This window comes from Poecilia reticulata, chromosome 5 (assembly GCF_904066995.2).
Source record: "Poecilia reticulata chromosome 5, P_reticulata-male-v2, whole genome shotgun sequence".
In the NCBI taxonomy this organism is placed as follows: Eukaryota; Metazoa; Chordata; class Actinopteri; order Cyprinodontiformes; family Poeciliidae; genus Poecilia; species Poecilia reticulata.
In genome coordinates, this window is record NC_088834.1 from 33,591,526 (window position 1) to 33,597,525 (window position 6,000).

Below are 6,000 nucleotides of genomic sequence, written 5' to 3' on the forward strand. Positions count from 1 at the left end.
TGGGCCACATGTCCCACTGACTTGGGGCACGCTGACATCACACTTGCTTTTGATTTTTAACCAGGTCTCCTCTTTGGTCATTACATAAGTCTGCTGCAGTGGAGGGACAACAGAAGCTGGCCAGAGTGTTACTTATTAGAGGTCAAGCTTTTATTTAGTAAAGAAAGGAATAATATTTTGTTAATGCACTTACACTGTGTTCTTGTAAAGGCTGACATACTTGTTATCACATTCAGTTAGTGAGTGTTTACACTGTGTACATCTGAGCTGTCAGTCTCCAGGAACAGAGCTTCTTTTAGTTTTGATATTTTTTTTTATTTTTTCATTTTCATTTGTTGTTTCAATCATTTAGATGTCTGCAAGTCACAGAGCTGTGAGTTTGATCACCCTGGGATATGACTGTGGTGGACATGCTGCACTTTTTGTATGACTAGGAATGGTAGACTATGCTCCAGATTATCCTGATAACGATTGGCTCTAACTTGTTGCCATTGCAATTTGTTTGGATGTTTCTGTGGCTGAACTGACTGCACACAGTTCTGCCTCAGAACAGGGGAGCACATCTGAGTGCACAAGTGAAAGATTTGAGAAGTTGTAACAGACGGTTCCTGTTGTAAATATGAATAAAGCAGCATATGCACTACTTTAAGATTAAGTAGTGAGTTCAGGAACAGAACCAATCCATAAATTGATTTTGTTTGTGTGGCACATTTCAGTAGCAGGGCATTTCAAAGTGCTTACATATTGAAATAAAGCATGTGAATTGAGTAACAGTGAGAGAGAGATTTAAAAAAAAAATATTAAAACCACATCCTTTTTAGGACTTCAGTTTAACGCGTTAACTGGGACTTTAGTCAGAACATAGAGACCAATGCAGGTTCTTAAAACGCATAAAATATGAAACGGAATGGAAATTGGTAGAAGCATTATTCCTGTGTTAATTTGTTATTGTGATTGAAACAGGGTCATGAAGAAGCAGGACAAGGTGACAGCTGAAGCTCTGCCACTGACAAACAGCAAGAAGGCTGTTTGATTCTTGTCATTCTTAAATGGTAGTATTAGAACTGAAGCAGGTGGAATAGAACCATTGTACAAGATATTTTACACAAAAAGGGAGTTCACCACTGGAGCTGTCTGATGAGCATAAGGAGTAAGTTAATGACGACTCTGACAGGACTGAATGGTAGGTGATTCTTTCTCTGATATGAGACTCCAGTTCTTCAAGAAGTCTATGGACTTGGCATGAAAGGATTTCACAGGTGATGAAACCTGGAGCCAGGTGGTATTTTTCAAAGACAGGGTTAAAGGATAGATATGCTGAGCTGGTAGGTATTAATCCTCTGGATGCAATACTCAGATACTGGAGGCGTGGCCAGCGCAAAAGAGACAGCAAGCTTTCATATTCTGCTTGATCATCATTACATTCCACGCTATGGATTTCTGACGAAGATCAGGTGAGTAAATGGTATCCTTTTAGGAATCAAGATCTGCAGAATGTGGAACATGCTCGATTGACCATTTATTCGGTACAGTATATTATCCCAATCACAAGGCAAGTTGAGAGAGTAAATAAACAAATTGGCTATAAACTGTGCACAGTCTAAATTAATTGGGTAATGCATCGCTTATTATTGGATGTTTGTTTGAATGTCCATTAACAATCACAGGTCATATGAGCTCCACACAAGAGATGTTTCCAGCACCTGCACTCAGATTCCGAATGGCAGGTGAACCTGCACATTATTCTAATTATGTTTTTAGTGAGTCACAGTTCTGGCAACAGAGTTTCAAATACCAGACTCATAGGACCGTCCAGGCTCAGGACTGGTCCAGGATCAATGGGTGGCTGAAGGTCTCAAAGACAGTGGTCTGAACCTCGCTTCACCAGCCATACAACTCGTGGAAGGACGTCTCATGCTGTCCGTCTGCAGGGAAAGGGAGACCTGGTTCCATTGGAGTCACTGCACAACAGCTGAGGACCACAACGCGCTCCGAGAGTACAAGAAGATCTGCAACTTCAGACGAGAGCGTCTGCAGGCACTTCCCAGACCGAGGAGGTCAGCAATTCTGCCATACACTTCTAATCCTGGAATTCGAGGCTTAAAGGCCGGACAGGCATAATACTCTGTTTCCGGTGTCCTTATATTAAGAAAGGAGATTGCACCCTCCTTAAACTCACTGTTATATTGGCACATAATCCAATTTCAGTGAGCAACGGACACTCAGGTGGACCTGGTTAGACCCGACGAGGAAAACAGGTACACGAAGGATCAAGTTACAGAAATCACCGTAACATTTCTCTTTTGCGTATTTTCGTCTTTTCTTGCGAACTCAATGAACTTTCGTTTTTTTTTTCGCCCGTATTTTTGGATCATTTCTGGACGAAGAATTCTTTTGTTTTGAGGAATGGCAAAGAAGAAAGACACAGACTCTAAGACTATTATTGAATTCTGTAAAAAAGAACGTGTAATGGATTTTATGTGTTCTAATTTCTTTTTCCTTGCAGCTTTGTTTTTGGTGTTGCTTTTACCTGTTGAGGATTGTAATTCTTATGATCAGTATTGATTTTGATTATGTCCATCTTTGGTAAGTTTGTGTACCTCGGTCATTTTTTTCTTTTATCATTTTGGGTGATGATTTGTAATGTGTTTTGCTGTTTTGAATATTGAGTTATAGGATTTTTAAAGGTTAATAGTATTTTTATTTAAATTGAGATTGTTACAATTTTTGCAATACTTCAGGTGAGTATTAAATTACTGGACAGAAATCTATCATCTACAGGTAGAATAAGGAGTTAATTTTAGATGCATAAATGATAAGGGTAGCAGAGGCCACCTGCTCGCCTCCCTATCAGATGCTTTACTGTGGTGCTGCAGATGAGGGGGATGTGGAGCTGAGGGTCCTGTTGAAAAGGGGGACTGTATAAGAAGGCAATGTTTTAGTATTCTAGTACACGGAATTTTTTGTTCCTATATTGGAAGGCCTAATCAATTTATTTGTGAGGTCTGTGTATCAGACCTCAAAAGGGGACTGTTGAGAAAATTATTATTTGATGTTTACACAGTTTAAACTTTTAGAACGAATTTCTTAGTTGAACAGGTTGTGTAGTGATTTAAACCGAAGACTATTGCTGGGTTAAGTATTAAGTAAAGGAAATAGAGATCTGCAAGAGAATTTCGGCTCAGACCCTGGGTCTATCATTAAGACAGGGTCATAATTACATATGCAGGAGGTGGAGGACAGTATCACTTGAATTACTCTGAGAAAGGGACTTGGTCGGTCATGTAACCAGGATGAGAAGTCTTCCAAACTAACATTGACATGGTGAAAAAACTGAATATAACATAAATGTTTTAAATCACTAACATTTAATTGTAAGACATTTTCTTAGTTATTAATAACATGTTTTGACAAAATCTATTATCTTGTTTTAGAATATTTAGTTAATGATGAATGTATTTGAAATTGTATTATTTCTGACTATATTAGAATCACATGAAAATGTTTTGTTTAGTATGAGAAAATACTTAGGTTTATGGTGAATGAATGTCTTAATTCTTATTCGTTTCTAATTCCTAATTAGAAACAGGAATTGTACTTCATTATTTTCTGTTTATTATCTATTGCTTTTGGTTTGATATCAGACTAAACTTTGGAGATGCTGAGTGCAGAAGAACAAATTGGGTTTTTGGAGAACTTTTCATTGAATTAAAATACAGTATTAAAGGTTTGTTCCTGGCAGAGCAGAAGAGAAACCAGAATTTCACAGCTACCTGTGAGGTTCCTGCATCTGTTTCTCTTTGCCCAGATGGCTGTAGAGCCACAGGAGGCCGGATAGTGTTAAGAAAATAAATTTAAAATAAGTTAGTTTTAGAATTTATCATGACTTGATTGAAATACCATAATTATAGTTTTAAAATTTATAACATATTCTGACCTATTGATATATTTTACTGTAGTTAAAGCAGATTGTTTGCCAAGATCTTCTGATCTGCTCTTTGTCTGTTGGGAAACAATCAGTAGGAAGTTCTAGCTTTTCACACTGATCTGTGAAAGCCATAAACCACCATGAATTCGGAGAGTCTGCTTACACCTTATTTAACAAAAGGTGTTTGATCTTGCGACCAAACTGCGGGACTTTTTCTAAAATTTAAAAGGGCCAGAGATGTCTTCCAATTGGTCAAGTAGAGATACGCCTTATTTGAATACATTAAAGAGGTAAACACACCTACAGGTATAAAAGTTTGTGCACAAGGGAAACAATTCAGAAAAAAGCTGATTTATTTTACTTCTGCACCAGCTCTTTCTCCAAGGACGTCCTTGATATTTCTTTGTCTTCTTGTCTCAGGTAACAATGTTTGTATCTGTGTTTCTTTAGTTTCCTGTACTATCTTATATTTTCTTCTGATTGGATTAAATTCTGTAATTCTGTGACGTCAACACGCATTGTTGTGTTTTTGTCCCCACATGTGGCCACGCGAGAGAACCCGGGATCAAAAGGAAGTATCAGAGCCAGAGTTTTGCTAAATTTACCAGTAATATAAAAATTCTTCCTTAACACTGTGTATTTGTACTTTTACTTAAGTACATTTTTTGAGTACTTTCTCCACCACTGATTAACACTGACATGAAAAATAATATTGAAGAAATAAATATATCAAATCTAATTAAAAACATAAATAAGTAATCAGTTCTTTACTGTTATGGTCTGTAAAATATATTTATTCTCAGTACTACATGTGGTCTCAACAAACCCATGACATTTCAACAATATTATTTTACCTTTTATCTGGAAATAGTGTCTGTTTATTCTTGCCATACAGTCTCTGTATTAATTATTGCTCAAAAAGTCTTGCCATACCAGTTTATTCCTCTGTATTTACTTTAGTTTCTTAGTTTAATCTTTCATTTTGTTCTTTGTTAATTTCCATTCAGTTTCCTTTGATTAGTATTATCCTCTCTTGGTTTATTGCTATGTCCACTTTAGTTTCTGTCCTGTGGCTAGATTTATTTTATCGTTTATTGACGCTAATCTTCACTCATCACCTGCTGCGCCGCCTAATCGTCATGTGTTTCACATCATGTGTTGATTTTTCACTGTTCGGCATCAGATTCTGTTTTTATGCCATAATTCACATCTAGTTCGTCGCGCCGTTTTATGTCCTGCTTCTCCTGTTTCAGAGTTTTGCACAATGTGCGTGTCGTTTTTTTTTTTTTTTTTAACCCTGTAGGGCAGTCGGGAAGCATATCAATGGGGAAAAGGCAGACTGACCTTTTAAAACAACGGAAACAATTTCGGTATTCTGATTATTGAAATGTAAAAGTGCTGTGTTACCGTTGTTCTATCACACCCGTTTTATACCGGACCACTTACAGCTCCCGTGTTAACGCTATAAAATGAACGCTACGAAATACAGTTTTAGCAAGTTGCTCAAAGTCTAAACTGGTATTGTTGTGATTGTAAGGTTTAAAGTTTGCCTTCGACCAAGCGCCCCCCAAAGGAATCCCGGCGCCCCCCTTTTGTAAAAATGTCCGCCAACTTTCCGTCTTGTCCTCTTTCCTCTAGCCATGCCCAGCGCCACTTGTTTTTAATTCCTTTCTCAAGTAAACATGTTTCATTACCGGGTCAGACAAACTCCATCTTTCTTCATATCGCATTTAATTTAACCGCCGAACCAAACGCATGCGCTTCTTTTCTACAAACCGTTTTGCAGTCATTGGTCAAGAACACGGGAGCTAGAACTCTGATTGGCAGACATCTTTATAGACGGAGCTCTTTGAGCCCGGAGACTACCGTTTGGTCAAAAGCCGGAAATCCGGCCCCCGGCCGGAGCTCTTTAAGCCCTGCAAACTACAACTTCAACCAAGCAACTTGGTTCTGAAAGATTCAGTAAGTTTTCTAACTGGAGATCACTTACCCGTTCTCTTTCAAGACTACTACATGTCGTCCACAACTTCAAATCACCACCAAATACAAACCATCACTGCAGTGGTTGCCAT